This window comes from Patella vulgata, chromosome 3 (genome assembly GCF_932274485.2).
Source record: "Patella vulgata chromosome 3, xgPatVulg1.2, whole genome shotgun sequence".
Lineage (NCBI taxonomy): Eukaryota > Metazoa > Mollusca > Gastropoda > Patellidae > Patella > Patella vulgata.
Genome location: NC_065881.2, coordinates 48,847,172 through 48,868,121, shown reverse-complemented (window position 1 = coordinate 48,868,121; position 20,950 = coordinate 48,847,172). Strand labels below are relative to the sequence as shown.

At 37.5% G+C, this 20,950-nt stretch overlaps 1 protein-coding gene across 2 annotated transcripts in view; it reads right to left on the bottom strand.

The window, feature by feature from the left end:
- Positions 1-20,363, bottom strand: part of LOC126814930 (carbohydrate sulfotransferase 12) — a 44,173-nt gene extending 23,810 nt beyond the window's left edge. The window contains exon 1 of one of the 2 annotated variants that reach the window (XM_050540389.2): positions 20,287-20,363. The gene's annotated coding sequence lies outside the window, so the exon portion shown is untranslated. Of the gene's footprint in view, positions 1-13,698; positions 13,943-20,286 lie in introns of those variants that run through there. The other variant, XM_050540388.2, reaches the window with a different exon arrangement.
- Between the last annotated feature and the right edge of the window lie 587 nt (positions 20,364-20,950).

Genomic DNA, 20,950 nt, shown 5'->3' with positions numbered 1-20,950 from the left:
TATCCCTTTGAATATGACTCCACTATCTCTCTTACTTATGATAGATAAAAAAGGGGGGCAGAAGCCACCACCTGAAACTTCATTTTAATCATACAACCAATGTCACTTACTAAACAAATAAATTAGTTTGTGTCTTGCATGTCTTTTTAATGATACGATAATCTTAAAAATTTGATTACATTAGGCAATTAGGCATAAAAATTATAGTTCCACTGATTAAATCATAAAGGAACGCTCCACTATTAACTGCATTAAGATAATAAGTCTTTCCATACATTTGAAATAGATCGACCATTGTTCATTTTAGGTTTATAACGTTGGATTTCTAAGGTTTCCTACAATACTTTTTAGTCAGCACATTGGTGTTATCCCATTCTATGTTGTGGGTAGGATGTTCGGCTACAGCTGGTTTGCTGGTTTCCATACGTGTAGTTGCTGCTAGATGTTCTTTGAGTCTCACAGATACACTGTTTAAAATGGGTGTAATTAAAAACTATAAGCAGTATTAATTAAGTGTAAACTTTGCACCACAGCTAGCGTTTTGTTTTAATGTAATACCTTTCCTAGGGTAACCAACTAAAAGAACTACACCTAACAAGTGTAGCCGATATTCATGACTACTGAGCACCTGAATAGGCGTAAGTGTGGGGTGTTTTGAATAAGCTACACCACTATCACTGCTGTACTGCATTTACACTAAAGTGTGTAACTATTATTGGGGAATAAATCATAGAACAGCGTTAATTTTACTGCGTTTATTGGGTTGCAAAAGTGTAATCGATATCCATGAGTACCGAACACCAGGATAGGTGTAATTGTAGCCGGTAAAGGGTGTTTGGGATGAGCCACCCCTTTACAGGCGTTTTATTGCATTTACATCAACAAGTGTAATTATTTTAGGGAAACATTCCTCCGAATGGTGTCAATTTTACACCGAATCTTGCGTTACAAAAGTATTTGTGTACTCGAATTTGAGTGGTTTTTTTTTAATAAAATATGGCGTTGATTGCGCTAGTAACATAACTATAACTAATTTTAGAGTGTTTACTCATAACGAGTAAAGTATAGATTATTTTAGCTTGTATACACTAATAGACGTGTAAATGTCCCAAAATATTACCACGTACACTATCATTATTATAATTCTTAATTCGGGTGAGGTGCATAAATGAATAAACCACATTATTCAGCTAAGTTGTAAGGATATGTGTATTGATTTTGCCTCATGATTTATATCCATTGTAAATTGATACAGATTGTCTAATTGCCCAACAGCATTTGAATCAGTCTGGGTATTTTTTCAATTTAATGTCGGTGTAAAATGAAGCGAAGTAGCCGACGGTCTATATGTAATCAGGGTCTTGCTAAACGCCCTATACTAATTATCATAGAGACCGATAGCACATTTCATGTTTTCTGAACCTAGAAGGAATAAATGGAATATTGGTATGGATTGGAGCTTTTCTTTAATGGTCACGTGCGGGGCTTTGTTCAGTTTTCAGTGGTACTACTAATAATTTTCCTTACAAATTCTAAGAGGTAGTTGTTGTATTGGATTAGGGATTCGATAATGTCTTTTATTTCTTTATTTATTTCTTTCCCGCCTTGGTTGTTTTGGGATGGAGCGATGCGAAGTTTATGTATTGGTCTGTATGCGTCGGTTTTCTATACACTCTTGTCGTTAATTCATCATCATTTCTATCAATTAGAATGTCCAAAAAGGGTAGCTGTTTATTATGTTCTTCTTCATCTGTAAATTGTTTTCTTGGGTGTATTGAGTTGAAGTGGTTCGGTAGTAGTTGGTGGCCTTCTCCTTCCTTGATCACATCAAACACAGCATCCACTTTTCGAATCCAGTGTTAGGCTGGATTGGGATGTTGCTAGGGCATTTTCTTCGAAGGCTATCATATAAATGAAAATGATGACAGGACTTATTGGCGACCCCAATGGTAACCCACGGATTTGTTCAAACACTTCATCTTTTCATTAAACTATCCGTGTTTATGCTGGTGTTAAGGTTGGTTGTTTGATTTTGAATTTTCGGTCTAACACAATTCAAGGCTTCATCGGTATACTGTTAAATAAGCCCACTACATCATAACCGATCAGTTTTCCTAGTTGGCTTTGTCTCTCTATTTTTCCATCAAAGTTCCTTGCTATCCTTAATGTATGATTCTGCCGAGTACAATTGACATGTATCTGGCTGTGTTGTAGAATATAGTTCCTCTGGAACAGATTAGTAATCTGACTTTGACCAGGTTCTTGACTGTGTAGCCTATTTATATAACTTGAGCTTTGGCCTATGCTGTTGTTGGGTAGAAGATATTAAGTTTATCATATGCCGCAGTATCGATCTCACCTGATTCTTTAAGTATTTTAAAGGTGGCTTTAAGTTTTCGTTCAAGTTTCTGGGTTTGATCTTTTGGTAACTTGTTATAGGTTGTTGAATCTGACAGGGTTTGGGTCACCATTTCTTATAACCGATCTGTATTGTTACAGGGCTCTAGTCGACATGGCCCACTCTTTCGTAACTTGTAGGGGTGTTACAGGGTACATGCAACCAGAGAGTTATGACACAAAGCATGACAACAGTTCATCTCCATCTTTATCTGAGTCTACCCCAGTGATTCTCAACCAGTGTGTTGTGTGCCGCGAGATCTCCAGTTATGGAGTGTGCCACGAAATTTTGAACGACACACTAAAGAAAATGCGAAAAAACGCGTGATCCCAATTGGGTATTCACTAGTGGCTACTGGTAAGTTCCTAGCTGTGTTTTTCTTTATTTAGTTTAGTCATTCTATGTGTCTATGACTAGTCTCTATTTACGGTTGTCTGCTGTCTGACTTACCATGTTTTTATTTTGTAAAATTCAAATATTTTTCATATATTATTTAGCCAGGTGTGTCGCTATTTTTTTCATGTGTTCCAAGGTGTGCCGCTGGAAAAAAAAGGTTGAGAATCACTCGTCTACCTCCACGTGCTACTTATACAAGAGACTTGACAATCTCGACTAACAAGGGAGGTTACTACAATAATAGTAACCAATATATTCATACCGCGTTAGTATTTAAAGGAGAGGGAACCATCACAATAAAAGTAAACCAGAACTAAACTATGCAAGGCGTGTCGACTTAACATCGCTGCAGCATCCATAATAACGGTATCTTTACCTTTATCTGATGGTACAATAGATATTTCTTTATTGTGTTTTATTTCATTGATGGCCTTAATTTGTGTAGTAGGTGGTGTTGGTTGTATGATTAAAATGAAGTTTCAGGTGGTGGCTTCGGCCCCCCCTTTTTTTTATCTATCATAAGTAAGAGAGATAGTGAAGTCATATTCAAAGGGATATGGTTGTTGTTAAAAGTCTTAATTAGTGTTACGTTTTGATTGTTAAATTGTTTTACTCATGGGTGTACTATAAATGTATGGTTGTTATTCATTATTGATCACTGCTTGATAAAGATACCTGTTAGAGTATTGAAACGTTGCATGTAATAAACCAAGACTTAGTAAATCCATAAAGTTGTGTTATTATGAATATTATACCTCTACTTTTAAATGTCATTCAAGGATGTTATATATATATATATGTTAATTACACAGAACATCAATACGTCAGCGATATACTATATGGCGGACATATGTTATGACAATATTAGATATCAGGAATAATAATACTTTGGGGGCCACGGTGGCTCAGTGTGTAAGACGTTGTCTTGCTAACCTGGAAGTCCCGTGTTCGATCCCTGCGTTGGTCGAGAAAGTTCATCCGGATTCTCCTGCCCGTCTTCATTATCCCAGTTGGAGCAGAACAGTAGGACCTTAAACCCATTTCATTTCATTTTGTGTTGTTCTTTAAATACTGATAAATTCAATCGTTCAGCCCATAACCACTGTCTCAATTGATACTAATTACGAGTGATTGTTTTCATTTGCCTACTAGGTTCGCTGACAGACTAATCGAAATTGTCGATACAACCACCGGTGTTGTTACTTCGCACTTCTATTAAATCTATCACTGTATTATATTATATGAACCAGAACCACAGTAGCAGAGAAACTGCCAGTTGAATTCGCGAGGCGAATCTGTCTTCGTGTTTAGCTTACTGCTGAGCAGGAAGCACCAACCGGCATAATGAAGGCGGGCATGCGGCATACACTGTGCTATGAGGGGAATTTTGCCCGGGCAGCGATTGAATTACTTCTGTCAACAGTTCTTTTACATGCACGCCAACGTGTACACGAGACCTCGGCTTTTCGTCCCATGGACACTGTTCATTGCCTGATCCATACCCATAATCAATGCTGCACGAATAGTGATTTGGTGTTGTGAAGAAGATGTTCAAAGGGTTAATGTTAAATTCATGTTCTATCCATCGTATAAATTATTTTCGATTATATAACTGACTCTTTGTTGGAACATGTACAAGAAAACTAGTTAGAGATAACAACCTGATCAAAGAATAATAAAAACTCTTCGGCATCGAGATAACGACGATGGTTCTTATTAAATCAACAATTGCATTTTTTCATGTAAAACGTTAAAAATAATAATATGTTAAAAGAAGCCAGAAAAAACCATATCCTCTATAAATTTGCTCCCAGAGAGACTTCTCGCTACCGCATACGCAGTGATTGACAGACAATTCTTTATCGCCGAATATAAAATACAATTCGATATCCGTTTCTTTATAAATAAAAGCTTATAATAGATTAGAAAGCTATTTTAAAATGAGCTTAAAGAAAGAGTAAAACTTTGATGTGGGCCAAAGTATTAAAGAGAGAGAGCGAGCGTGACTACTCGATATAAACGAGGTCATTTTGGGACTAGAATATAGCACAATTTTATTCCAATAGTTCGGGTCTTAGCAGTGTGGGGAAACCGGAGGAGCCGGAGAAAACCCACAAAGTAATCTGATCACGGTGGTAGAATCCTTTAGGTGTTAGCGATGGTACCCTTCAAGTGATCAAATGTACCTTTGGTAAATTCACAAATCGGTAATTCCTAATCAAGGGGTTATCCGTGTACGTAAAGTTTTAATGATATTCATCAAATAAAACAAATTTAATCAAAAATCGACACTTTTATTTACCACCCAGTTTTGGTGTTTAAACCTTAAATTTAGATGATGGCGATATCATAGTTATATATTGATTTATACCCTGTTAATTAAAGAGGAAAATCTAACCAAAGAATTAATTAATGTCGCCGACAATCTAATTACTAATTATATCGATATTTTTAGAAGGGAATATTTACATAAAGAATGTATCGATATAGCTCTAAATGTGTTGGTTTACTGTACTGTTGTTAAAATCTGAACTATACTTACTAAATATGATGGTTTACTATACTGTGTTTTAACCTGAACTATTCTTTCTAAAAGTGTTGGTTTACAGTACTGTGTTTTAACATCAGCTATACTTACTAAATTACTAAAGATGCTGGTTTACTATATCGTGATTTAACATGAACTATACTTTCTAAATGTGTCGATTTACTGTACTATGTTTTAACACGAATTTACTAAATGTGTTGGTTTACTATACTATGTTTTAACAAGATCTTATACTAACAAAACGGACGACATTATACAAATTACAATATTGTGAAAGAAGAATCTCTCCAATCAAAGTTTAGAAAGACATGTTGAATTGAAATTTCAACAATCTATGTTATTCGCTATGTAATAAGCCAGGTATGTTGTTGTTCGCGAGGATAATTGATTGGGCTATTTTAAATCCGATTCAATCCAAGTCAGGTGATTATCTGGCTCAGCGAGTTTGCTCGCTAACCTGGAGGTTCTGTGTTCGACCGCTGCTAGCCGAGAAATTTCATAGGGATTTTCCAGCATGGTTCCTCCTTGCCAGTGGTGCAGAACAGAGGACCTAGAAAGGGACAACGTGTAGTCGAGTGGGACGAAACGCCGAGGTCCCGTGTACACACTGGCGTGGACTTAAAAGAACCCCTTACAGACTGAATTCGATATAAAAGTAGGCCACAGCGACGCTGTCAACCTCATTTCATTGATATAGTGTTGGCATTTTGATTTTGTTTTCTTAATGTTAAATAATAAACCTGGGTACATATTAGCGTGAATTATTGAGCCGTGATAAATTGGACATTTTAGCGAAAAATGCTAAGGAAGCAATTGGACTTTAAAACACAAACATACTGGCTTCAGGCGTGATAATAAGCAAATCTGAATTGTTGTAGGAACTTATTAAGGCTGTTTCTCCTACTTTAAATTCCATGCTTCGCCCGTTAAATCTGTTTTTATCTCACAAAAGTTTAATATAATCACAACAGTTCTACTCAGCTTAAACGGTACACAAAAAGTTATAAACGATACAAAAAACGTTACAAACAGTACACAAAAAGTTATAAACGATACACAAACAGTTATAAACAGTACACAAAAGTTACAAACAGTACACAAAAAGTTAAAACGGTACACAAACCGCTATAAACAGTACACAAAAGTTATAAACAGTACACAGAAAGTTCTAAACGGTACACAAAAAATTATAAACAGTACACAAAAGTACACAAGAAGTTATAAACAGTACACAAAAAGATATAAACAGTACACAAAAGGGATTCTTTTGATAATAAGTCATAATTCAGAGGTAGTCCGATACAATGGTAATCCATTCATCTGCCATGGTATTCCAACCATTTCAGTTACGGCCAATTTCAATTAAGTGATGTACATAAAGTTAAATATGATTATATAAATGATATCTAATCTGAACACCAACTTATCTTTATCATCCAAAATACATGTATCAAGAATTACAATTATTATACAACAGTATCATGCTATTACAGCGGTTATTATTAAACAAGTACCAAGTTTGTTTAATACAGGGATTGAAGTTACTATCGCACATCAGGATTTTTCAATACGCTCCGGATTATTAGTTGTTAGGTGTTTTTTTTTATATCATCTCCAACTCATTGAAGCTTGACGAATACAAATATATTTTGTTACGTATTTATATAACAAAGGATATGTTGTTTGCAAATTCTGACATTTTATAACATTTTATGTAATATATAATCGGTGACAGTAATACGAAAATTGCATATTTCTTGTCGAAACATATCGAGCAGAGGTTATAGTATTTAACACCCAATTCGTTGGAGGTATTAATGTATTATATAGATAACTGGCCGGCCAATCAAGCGGAGAGAAGCGAAATCATTTTTCTTAGAATGATAGTTGATACAGTAATTAGTTTGAAATTCTCCAAATGAGCTTTTAACTCTATCTGCTAATTAATCATCCAGTGCTACTCAGCCTTTATTACAGCATTGAACCAAGTGCTATTCGTTTATGGCTTCTTATTACTGTATAAATACCAAGGGTTTTGCTGAGTTTGGATGTGGGAGTTGGGATGGGGGGTGGGATGGTCCAGTGGCCTAGAGTGTCGCGCGCGCTTTGAGCTTTAGCTGGACGGCCACCTCATGATTTCGATCCCTGGTGTGGGCGTATGTGGCTTGGGGATAGGGGCGCCTTCTCAACCTAGTGAGTTTACTCAAGGTACTTTGATTTCTTCGTACAGGTAAGGCCCCTGTGTATGCGCTAAGAAAATAAAAATCAAATTTTTTTTATTTTTTTTAAAAAAGTTCGCTTCTATCGTTTAACTATTATGTTTTACGGTAGAAGCGGACGTTACATAAAGCATTTCACACACACACACACACCCACACACACACACCAACAACGAGTACACACACACTCACATCCGAGGACGTTACAAGTGTATATCAATAATATAAATTGAGTGGGATCAATACTCTATATCCGAGAACAGGTCCCCTTTGACCGCATATTCAGCCCACTGAAAGAATATTTTTTTTATTGATTCAGCCACATAAAACTTTTAATTTTCTAAACCAGTCTGACTGAGGTTGTACAGACTGTATGTGAACAATCGAGGACTTGTGTTCTTGACACTTATTGTGGTCTTTAACCCGTAAATAACTACGTTTTTGTTCTCCCTTTGATCACACATGGGAAAAAAGACAACGTAACCGTTATAATTGATTTGCGGTGCAATATCGCGATAGAAGAGGGTTTTTTTTATTAAAGATACATTATGGGAGATAAGATAAAGAGATGGCAGTTCTCGCTATAATAGTTAAAAACTAGATAGTGTAAAGGTAATTTGCTGGAAATTTCAGTCAAATTGATCCACTATGAGCCGAGAAAGAAGCGGGTGAAATTTTTGCATAGTCTCGGTCATCATTACTAAAATCATTAATATAAACAGCATAGTCTCGATTATCCACTTTTTCTGATTTAATTATCAATAGCCGTTAGCGGCATATAGGAATCTAATCCAGCCAACATCGAAGGCTGGCCTTGACATCGAGAGTTTATTATGGTCTGGATAAGTTAATTAATGTCTAATTGATAATTTAGATAACATTTCAGGCCTAAAGAAAGACTTGTAATAAGCAGATTTTGCTCTTGCATAATGCATGTTTAACGTACATTATCTTTTAATACGGACAAATGGGGACTTTGTGTATGGTGAACACCAACAACCGAGTACACACACACTCACATCCGAGGATGTATATCAAAAATATAAATTGAGTGGGCTCAACACTCTATATTCGAGGACAGGCCCCCTTTGTCCACAGGAGTAGCCCATGAAAGAATATTTTTTTAATTGATTCAACCACTGAAACTTCTAATTTCCGGAACCAATATAAGTGAGGTCTTACAGTCTATATTTGAACAATCGATGACTCGCACACAATCGAATACATGGGAATCTGGATCTCTAATATGTAATTCCAAAATTTACATTGCGGCAGTAACATAATTCATCATCAGCATCACCATTAACATTATCATCGTCATTATCAGTTTGTAATGGTCTGAAAATGATTGGAGTAGTAAAAGAAAGGCTGGGGGCGTTGGGTGAGGGTACACGAGAAAATTATAAATTATAAACTCTAGTTAACTCTATATTATTAATTAAGGAATTATTTGGTAAATGAGACCAGAAGGACAGTGAACTGAAACGGAGGGAAGACGGGAGAGCGCAGCGAGTGTAAATGGGGGAAATTTAAAGTCAATATCTTAAAATATAACCGTTTAAGATATTAACTTGAGCTTTTAAAGTACTAACATTTTCAAATTTCAACTTGAACTTAATCTTGTAAGATATTAACGTAAACTTTTAAGATATGAAAGATACATTCCCACGAAAGTATTTATAGGGTAGTTATTTCCAATAGAAGTATGGCAAATTTGGTATATGAACGTAGAGACGCCCAGTCTTAGTAGAAAAATACTGGATGGGGCAGGCACTGGACAAGAATGTCAGGGTATTACTTACTGTTAATCCGACGGCTTATTGTCTGCCAGATTAACTTAGGAAGTTGTTATTATTTCTTAATCAAACAGTTAACTGGTATTTGGAACATTGAGTGGTTTAAACCATCATGATGAGATGGCAACGTTATATGTTTTATATTCATGTTCAAACGAACACGTCATGTGATCAGTTATTTGTGTATAAAACAAATGATAACCTCCATTGTTCAATTGTGGGAAGTATCCTTGCGTTAAAAAGAAATAATTATTGGGGGGTTCTCGCTGTAAATAGTATGCATCAATTGTGTTTGGAAATAAAATCAGTAACTTTTATGTGGTCGTTAATTTTAGATTTAAAGGTTTTAGCTATCAACTTCTTGTCGACATGTTGCTTACATTTTTTTCCCGAAAATAATATTTTATATTGGTGTTTTAGTGTTTAAATCCTTGCTCGTGATTGGTTATTCACGATAAACCTGGCTTATGGGTCGATTATGTTCATGAATGAGGAAAAGTATAACAACATCAATGCAGAAACCGATATAAATATATCTGCACATTTAGAAACAAAATTCATTATCGGCTTAAATCGATATTTGCATCCTCAACGGGGACACGGTGGCTAAGTGGGTAAGACGCTGGCTCGCTTGCCTGGAGGTCGTCGGGTGTTCGATCCCTGCATTGGTCGAGAAAATTCAGCCAGATTTTCCGGCTTGGTTCCCCCTTGTCCGTGATGCAGGACGGAGGGCCTGACAAGGACAGCTGTCTTGTCGTTCGGAGGTCCCGTGTACACATTGGCCTGCACGTGAAAGATCACTTGTGACAGTTGGAATTCGATATAAGATCAGGAAGTAGTGCCCCTGCCCAGGCAAAATTTCCCTCATAGCACACTGTATGGCGTATGCCCGTCTTCATTAGCACAGTTCGGAGCAGAGTAGGACGTTAAACCCTATTTCATTTCACCTAAATCCGGAATAAGACTTTATTCTGAGTTCAATTCAGATTAAACCTCCAGTGTGAACGCGCCTTTATACTCCACAACGTGGCAAAATTGTGGCAAAAATTATAACACATTTTTGCCACGTTTGAACAAAATTGCCGAACGAGGCATTCTGAGGTTTACAGTGTTAATTTAAACTTTTAAGAACTTAACTTTTTAAGATATTAAATTTTCTCCCGATGGGTCCCGATGTTTTTGCCCAAAGAAACGAAGTAGTCCCGTCAGAAATAGAACTTATTAAGCATCGGGAGTGGTCTGGTGAATGTGCACTGATGCTTAGGCTATGGTCACAAACTTCCGGGAATGCCCCGCCCCGAGCAATTGCCATGAATCATCGAGGATGGCCCCCAATAACCGGGAAAGCTCCAGGGTACCTTTGCCGATAATCAAAATCATCGGGTGAATATTCATGTCGGGAGATCTCAATCGGCGGCACATATGCCAAGGTCCTACTGGGCATTTTTTGCATCGGCGATATACTACCGACTGAAATTGATGATCCCCCGAGGCGCCCGGTGTGAAGGGAAAGTCTCGGGGTTATCATGAGCAATGTTGAACCATTAGGAGGACTCAGGAGAACTGCAAAAAATTTCAAAGCTGGCATTGAAATTTCTTCCGATGTGTTCCCGACGTTTTGTCTGGAAAACAGGCCGGGAGGGCATGCCGGCAGCTTTCCATATCGACGGGAAGCTCCGGAGATGCTTCCCTGGAGCAGTGAAGCTTCAGCGAAATATTTTGCTTCAAATATACTCAAAGGTCGCCTGATAAGTCAGCAAGACATCGCCGATGCTTCGGAGTAGTCGCGGGCCATATGAAACCATCGGGAAGCCTGGGGATAACTGCGATAAATTTCAAAGCTAGTATTGAAAATTTGCCCGATGTTTACCCGACGGGGAAGCTCCGAGATTCTTCCTTGAAGAATACTTTTTCCCCGAGGCATCCCCGATTCAAATATCCTCAAAGGTCCTCTGATACATCAGCAAGACATCGCCGATGCTTCGGTCATGCCCCGGAGCATATTTCGCGGAAGCTCCAGGGAAGCATCCCCGGAATGTCCTTGTGAATCTGGAAAGCTCTGGGGATGCCTCCCGATCTATTTTCCTGACAATGAAAGCATTGAAACTTTTCGCAGTTCTTCCGTGACCTCTGTAGCACCATGGACCTTCTGTCAGACGTGGAGAGCGGGAGATCCTAATCGATCGCCACATCATACGTACGACCCATGCATCTTTTCTTACTACATATCTTAGTAGCCTTGTTATCGTCTAGAATTTGCCTCTAGCTGTCTTTACTTCTGCTTCACGTTGTGTATTTACTTCTTACTGTTTTCTTAAGACGTTTGTCTTCTCAGTAGTTATAACAATGCAACTGTTCGTTTTTACATTTTATATATCATTTTTATAAATTTCCGTCACATTTTTTTCGACACAATCTATCCTTGAACTTAAAACCCCTTTCCTGTTATTCTCACGCTATTTCACAAACAATTAATTTGCGTTTTAAATAAACTCATACCATAGCTACTATACTGACAATAGAGAATAATTTGTAAAGATAAAATATGTTGTTTAACCGATCTTATTTCTCTATTCCTTGTCTATAAATTTAAAAACAATGTCGCAACGATGATAGTGCTACACCTCCCGATGGGTCCACGTGGCTCGCGATGCCCCAGGAGCTCCCCTAGGACACCTGAAAACCCGTTCCCGACGCCTTATATCTTTAGTACATCGGCAAGGCAAAAATTGCCCAGTGGTACCTACGCATTATATAACACTACTTGAAATTGCGCGACTTATTAATATTTCAACTGTTGATTACTCATTATTTTATGTTTATCATTTCGGCAATAATCTTATATGTTACGCCAGGTAAAAATAAGTAATATAAGTTACGCCAGAAGTAATATAATGACTAGATGGCTAGATTTTTAATATCGTGCGGGTTTAAAACGGTTAAGTTTAGATATGGTATAAATAATAACTTATTTCTCCCACGTGACCATATATGATGTGTATGGTAGACATCGGTTAACTGAGAACTTGATACACTCCGTGTCCAATAAACACTCACTGCGGACTTGATACACATAATCATATTTTTCCCTTTTCAGATCACACACACGAAAGATACACCCCAACTGTAGAATACCGCTTAACGCGGATCACCTCAGATCGACCTTAAAATCAAATGGGATATTAAATCCGGGCGTCTGAACATCGTTACAGTCCTAGATTTAGTTCAAAAAGTCCTGGGTTGAACCGAGGACGTCCTCGGTTGACACAGGTCCGTGATTAGAAGGTGTGTATTCAGATGTGTGTCATCGATATACACCATATACAAACGCACACACCCACACGCACACACACACACACACACACACACACACCTATAACTATTATCATTTGTTTGATAAAGACGGGAGTACTGTTGTCGAAACATTGCATATTTATAAACCAGTAAAGTTCTCAATAATTAAATGCCACTATGATACCGCGAAGACAGTTATCATCACTACATTTACCTAAATAATGATTATTAAAGAAGGTCTCTAGGACTTATGGCCAATAAATTTCTAGATTAGCTGGTATAAAATATATGGATGAAATATATGGCCAAATATAAAGAGGAAATTGTTAACTCTTAACCGAAAGATGCATTACCACTCCTTCCAAGAATTCGTGAATTATATATCCTATATAAAATAACCCGACTCACATATATTATAGAAATTCCAATCGCTGACTTATTTAGATATTTTGATCATTCTCACAAACGTTTACACGACTCTTAGTAAGTTGAAAGTTGACACCTGTAAACATCACAGCAAAGGCTTAACACACTGGTTTCAAATTTTGAAAAATGCCAAATGTAGCTGCATAGTCAAATCAGGTTTAATCGAAATTTTTTACCAATATCTCATTTAGACTATACTAGGAAATGTTCGGTTTTAATTTACGCAATTTAAGATTTGTTATTAATATTTCATTGCTGTGGATAACATAGCCTACATTGTACATGTTAGCGAATATCGTTTGCAAATATGCGTTCAGCAAAAATCTCAATATTCAGAGAGTAGAATATATCGATCATTTTAAAAAATTGTAAGTACAAATATATTACAAATCAATTTTTTCAGGGAAACTTTCAAATACTACGCTCTTTAAATTGCCATCATTAAAAGCGTAGTTCATCATCAACCGTTAAAGTAAAAACGTTAATGTAAAGAATACAGCGACAAGTGTAATGAATGTTGAATATATTGACTGTATTGCATTATAACATTGCATTCATTTCATAATGAAACATAAAGTCATATATCCATTTAAAGATTAATAAGAGACTAGATAGCCTTACCGTTATATAAATATACACCAAATATTCTCCGCAGAAAGAATCCACAGTTTGCTTTAGTTATTAACCAACAGTGATGATCAATACGCTCCTTATCCTTGGTCCATCGAACGTCATCTACATTAAACCCAATCCAGGCATTTATATAGGATATAGACACCAGTCCGACGATATATCGACTATAGAACTCGCTAACCACATAGATGCTGATCAAATGTGGTTCAACGATGTGTCGACTACACTACAACTTGATTGTATATGTCTGCCTATGGCATACCAAGAAATATTTGTCTTGCCGTAGTCCCCCCATCATTGTTTATTAATCAATAATCATCTTACCATCAAGTGCACTGATCGCCTGTACATTGACTCTTACACCGCACATAGATAAACACTTCTTGCATTCCTGACTTTATTCGGCACAAAGACAAGTTTTTGGTTAAAAAAAACAATAGTATCAATCTCGATTCCCTTTATATTGAGAAAAAGGAAAAAGTGTACCAAATTGCATTTATACAGGCCAGTCACTATCGCTGAAATACCTCAAAGAACATTCTCGGCCAACTCCAGGATTGTGCCCGGGACCTGCTGGTTAGTGAACAAGCGCCCCGTACTCACTGATCAGAGAGAGAGAAAAATGGGGTTTATCGTCCACTTACCACAAATTAGGTCATGCCGGGACTAACACATGGTTCAATTTTATTTCAATAATTCGCTTGCGCGTAGGGTGTCTTTAGCAGTGGGATCAAACCAGAGGACCTGGAGAAAATCCACGAGGTTGGACAGGTGACCCTGCTCCTTGTCACTTACAACCGGGGAATCGAAACCCCGCCAGTTGACTCAATGACACACCGTATGATACAGCGCGCACGTGCTAACCATTCGCCCCCCCCCCTGCCCCCCCCCCCCCCCCACACTCACTGAGCAACACACAATGAAAGGGAATCTTAAAGGAGCTAAATCGCTAATATTTGGGATCTAGAAATTGGCAAAAATGGGTCGCAACGCATATAATAATGTAATATGGATGTATATAAACTGATTTACATTTAGTCGTTTCCGTTTTTACTCTAATTTCAAATCAGTTAGTTTGGCGAAATACGCCAGAAGTGTCAATCGAATGGCAATCTCTAGCGTCTGGTTATTCCAGTCTACACCGATAGTATTTAATGCGCATGCTCTCCAGATAAGAATATGGCCTCACCGTTTGACATGACTTTCAAATGGCGCTGAAAAGCATTATGGTACACGATTCGTGTACCAATGGTAAAATGTTTATTTTGTTTTAAATATTGGATATCAGAAGTCCATCTTTTCACGAAACGATAACAACAACAATGTTGATTTAAATTGACAAATAATTCGTGTTTTCAATGTCGAAGACTTTGGATGATGTTGTGTTAGAGACTTACTCGTAGCTACTTTAAAGATGCCTTTTCAGCGTACAGACTGTGATTTGATGATATATTTGGACTAAAACATATTCAAACTCATTTATCTACCTAAACAGTTTATATGGGCGGCTTATCTGACGGCCCCATTTCACTCGCAAAGCGATACACTGTCAAAAGTGAAAATGGACATTTTTGATTTTGTCTGAATAATGAGTAATTGCTCCACAAATCCTCAGACAATCAGCTATTCGTCGTGGCATGCTCCTAATCAACGGTCCAATCACGATTTGGGGCAATCTGACCCACTCCTCTTGCAGTGCAACGGCCAATTCTTGCAGTGTTGTTGGTTGACGTTGACGTCGACGAACACGTCTCCCGATCATGTCCTAGACATGCTCGATAGGGGAAAGGTCAGGACTCATGGCTGGCCAAGGCATATGGACAATATGGTGACGCTGGAGGTAGTCATTCACGACACGAGCGCGGTGGGCACGGGCATTATCATCTTGAAAGATGAAACGTCGACCTGCACGTTGAGCAAAGGGCAGAACTATCGGTGCCAGGATGTGGTCATGGTAGTACACACCAGTGACCCTTCCTCGAATAATATGCAAGTCTGTTCTGCCAGTCATGGTGACTCATCTGAGAACATTACACGTGCCCATCGACGATAACCCCAATTTCTACGCTGCCTGCACCATTGACGCCTGTTTGCCATGTGCTGGCGAGTTAATGGATGCACAACACGCGGTCGTCGCGCATGCAAATGGGGCTGCATATAGCCGATTTCTAATCGTTTGGGGTGTAACTCGAAATCCTGTAACTTGGTACAAGTTTACAGAAAGCTGATTGGCCGTTTGTCCTCGATTTCGCAGGACCTGTGTACGAATGTATCGATCCTGGGCTTGTGTAGTGGCTCTAGGACGACCTGGACGAGGTCTATCATCAACATTGTGTGTTTGTTGGTACCGGTTCGACAGTCTGCTGATCACCTGAATCCTGAATCCCAAACAAGCAATTAATCGTCGCAGGGTATGGGGACCTGGAAAATTTTGAAAACGTAAACGCCACAAACGCGTTTTTCTGTATAAGCAACTTCAAAGTTTACAGTCAGTTTGCAACCGAAATCCCACGCTATGAATGCAGCTGCATTAATAATAATCAATGCCTGAAAAATGTCACACAAAGTGAGATTGCCCGAAAGTGTGTGTGTGAGAGAGAGAGAGAGAGAGAGAGAGAGAGAGAGAGAATGGGGTTTAACGTCCACTCGACACAAACTAGGTCATTTCGGGACTAACATATGGTTTAATTTTATTTCAATAATTCGCATCCGCGCAGGGGTCTTTAGCAGTGGGAGGAAACCCGAGGACCCGGAGAAAACCCACGAGGTTGGACAGGCGACCCTACTCCTTGTCACGTACAACCGGGGATTCGAAACCACGCCAGTCGACTCAATGACAGACTGTATGATACAGCGCGCACGATAACCATTCAGCCATCCCCCCCCCCCCTCCCTGCCCGAAAGTACACCATGTATTAATTAGGTTGGCGCAAAATATAAATGGTGCAGTTCGACTATTTTGACACTCTGGCACAAAAGACTAGCTTAATTAGTAGGTTATTTTTTTTTTTTAAATATGTATTTTGTTTCGTTTCTAAATCCTTTTATGTTCCAAAATTGCAGTCAACCAGCGGCTTAGTGAAGGGCGTAAAATGGCGGGCTTTGCGGTATGGATTTAAGTTTCTGTGCCCCGTAGGTTCTTTTTTATCATGCACTGACATAATATTTAGGATACTGAAAACGTCAATAAATTTAAACTATTGATAATGTATTTGTTGCTGAAGAAGCAAACTTTACGCGTATGGATTTTCACCGATTTCAAAAGCTGTAAAAATCCAGATAAAGCAGCAGAGGCTTTATTCTAACATTTATCAAATTTTGAAATAGGTTCATTTAAACATTAGTTCTATGCCCAGGTCTACAAACTAAATCAATTAACGGTGAGTCTAACGTAATTAAAGACTGAGGTTTTGTATTTATTATGTCGGAAAGGAACGGATATTTTGCATTTCGTATGTTCTCAATATAAATATAAATGCACTACTTTTACCGCTAAAAATAACACGTACAGGCCATATAGCTTCAACAGTAATGCGTCCTACTGAAAGAATCCGTATAATAGGCCTACACGTTAATAATGGTTCGGGATTATGTATTGGTACAAGCAACCTAAAGAATAAATGTCAGACATATTTTAGTTTTTAAAAAAATGGTTAATTCAGTGCCAAATAACTCCAGTGGGCTCATTGGCTCGTGAGACATCTGATCTGATAATATTTCCAAGAAATTCATGCGAATTGGCAACAAATTTCAAAACTCAATGTTGTTGCAGTAGGGCGTCGTAATCAATCCGATCTCAGATTACCATGTTCCGAATCCCAATCAGGGCCGTTTGGAATTTCTTTTAAGTCTAGTCTTCACTTATTTCACTAGTCATTCGGTGAACATCCGAACCCACAAGCAAAATTTCCTTTGACAGTTGTAAACCCAAGAAGACAAGTTACCGTGTGCTAGTCTCAAATGACAGAAACCTTGTGTCGTTTAGTCTCTATCATCCAGAAAAATATTCTACGAATATTAGTCTGGATGCGTGGTCACAATCTGTTTTACAGACCTAATGCGACATCCGTCTTTTATCTCTGTCCAAGATGACTGACCTTTAAAAGGTCAGACCGCTGTAGTTCTAAGGGTGACGTCACATCACAATGTTTACCAACAAAGCAAGATGGCATCGATAACGCCAAAAAAGATTACTTCTGTGGCTTGTTTTTGTTGTTTTAAAACAAACACGAGCAGGTCAATCAGATTAGACAGTAAAAAATGTACTTCTGAAAAAATTCAGAGTAAACAAACAGAAAAAAACCGTCAATTTGATGGTCACACGTGCGTTGTTTACATTGAACGTAGTAATATGAACTGGTACGGGCAAAATTATATCGTTTTACCCATTTTACGCCTCCGCGTACTATTTTCTGTACCTATTTACGCTAAATATGGAATATTTTTTATCAAGATATACTTCAAACACCTTTATTTATTTTTCTAATACTAAAAAAAAATGTTTCAGAATTGAATTTGTCGAAAGAAAAAAGTTAATATTTTGTAGTCATTAAGTCGCATCGATGTCATCCTTATCAGTGATTGTAGCGGCCAAGCGAATATTCACTGCGGATCAGTGTGGCGTGGTCAACATATGAAAAAATAGGTCATTGACTAGATTATCCGGTCTTTTACATTATCATAAACAAAGTCTAAGGGAGGTAACTAGTCCTAAAACAAGATGTTGACTCCCATGAAATTAATTCAAGAATGTCATTTCAAAAAATCCATTTGATTGCATGCCAGTTCAATATCCAACACTTATCTTTTTTGATGAAAAATTTCTCTCTTCATGGGCCATATCTATATATGTTTTTAAAATTAATCCTAATTCGTCGTCTCGATTCATGTTTGTTTATATCATGATATAAGGTCCATGTTTATAATGCGAGAATTATGGAATTTATTGCGGGAAGGGGTGCAACTCTTACTTGACTTGGCCAGAAGATACTGGATAATCTACCACATTTAAAACCAAATTCCCGGTTACGCATGGGCAATGGACTGTTCTTCAAATCCAGACCATCCGTACCAACGACGTATATATATTAACATGCGTCATTGCTCCGTACGTTGAAGACTGAGAGGTTCTGGGTGACCGAGACTATGACAATGTGTCGTCATTCCATTCAGGAAATAGATATATATGTAAACTCGCACTACATATAAACAACTTCCCCGCTTTAAGCTGGGTAAAATACTGTCGATTTCCTTTGAATTAAATCTATACTGAGTTGTCTTCGTTTAAAATTTTACATCCATAGATAAGGTCAATGTTGAGATACAACCGAAGTCGCAGCAAGTGAAAACTGGCCCATCACTATTATCGAAATAAGGGATTATATCAACCATGCTCAAGGGATTATATTGACTTAGCCATCATTTGCGAATGGCTCTATATTTTGAGCTGGGACATTCAGACATGTTAATTTTTTTATTTTTATTTTTTTTTTTGGGAGGGGGGGGGCGGGGGTTCTTTTTACATTTTGGCCTAATCGCGTCCGCGTATGTTTTCTTCATGCACACCCGTTTTCTCACAACGATGTTATTGTAAACAAAAAACATATTATGTTACTTTCTATACGTTAAGGTTGGTGTTGAGTGGACTATAAGCTATAGGGTTACCCTGTGCAGTGAAAATTTTCCCTACAGAATGTGCACGCTTCATTGGCTTGTCTCGAAGTGATTTCTGGCTAACCACGCAGTATGATAATACTCAGCGCTAGAGTCTGTGAGACTATTACAGCCATAAAAAATCTATTGTTGACGATTCTGAATAGCAGTAATATTTAGCTTTTTAGTTATTACAGTAGCCTTAGAAATTACCTTCGTTTTATTTTTTAAATTTCTTTATCATTAACTGTACCGTTAGGAGCGGCATCTTTTGGTTTAGTACAAATACTATCTCTGAAACACTCAGGTTAAGCAAGAACATGATACTAACAGTAGTTTCATTTTACCTTTATAAGGTTCTTCAAACCATTGTTGAGTTGCCTAACGTGCGTGTTTCTAAATTCAATTTTTTGTTCCAGCTTTCTGTTATGTTTCGTAAAAAAAATAGTCTTGATTACCCCGACCTGTCAATCAGACGTACATGTAGAATGGTCGGTAGACTGGTTAAGCGAGTATATTTCAAAACATAGGCACGTAACCTTTTTTTACTCATAAATGCCCGGATCTACATGTATTATGGCTGACACTCGTAACCATCTTTCAGTGTATTATTTATGGATGGTTAAATGGCCATAGCTTATTAAGTACAACATGGCCGTTTATTTAGTGACTATAAATGTGCGAAACTGATTTAAGGCTTGGTATATATAAATATTGTGGTGTAATTGTCGAGATGTTTGGAGATATTTATTTATGGTGGGTCACCCTACTATAGGAATATCTTCTGCAAATTTGACGCCATGACATTTTATACATCCCCATTTACGAAGACCTTGTTAACATAATAGAGGCTCCAGTTTTTAATGGAGTTTTCTCAAATTTGAAGTGAATCAAATTTTGTATTGTACTTTGTTAATTTCTTACCTGCCGTGGGCCATGTTTTTAAAGTATTTAAACACCATCTTAATAAATAATATAAGTCCTCGTCATATAAATCACAGTATCCAATCTTTATGTTATCAATACAATCACATGTATGATTATAGATTTGGCCTGATAACAATATGTTGCAGTTGGCTGAAATATGGTGTATATTATTTGAACAGTTATCTTTTTCATTAAAGTCTATCAAGATATTTATGACAAAATCAACGTATTAGATATATGAAATTATCAATAGCAAGTATATAACATGAACATTACTCTAATATGAGTAGAAATGGAATATTGGGATGTTTTTAAAATTGATATATTGTTTTCGTTACAAAATTAAAGCAAGGCGATCACCTACGAATAATAAAATATAAATACATCCCAACAGTGCAAATAAATCCAGACTAGATATAGAGCACTCAACTTAACTGAAAGTACCATCCCGATTTTAACAGAAATAAAGTCCGTGTACGTATGAAATTTAAGAACCAAAATAGAGGAATTGTGTATTTACCTTGTCTCAAAATTTCAGCCCAATATATTGAGTCATTTGGACGTGAACGTCAAAACCGTTTACCTGGACACGTAACCCTTTCGGATTTTTTTGTTGGGTGACCTTATAATCTATTGCCGTTCCTTTAGAGGTCTTCTATAC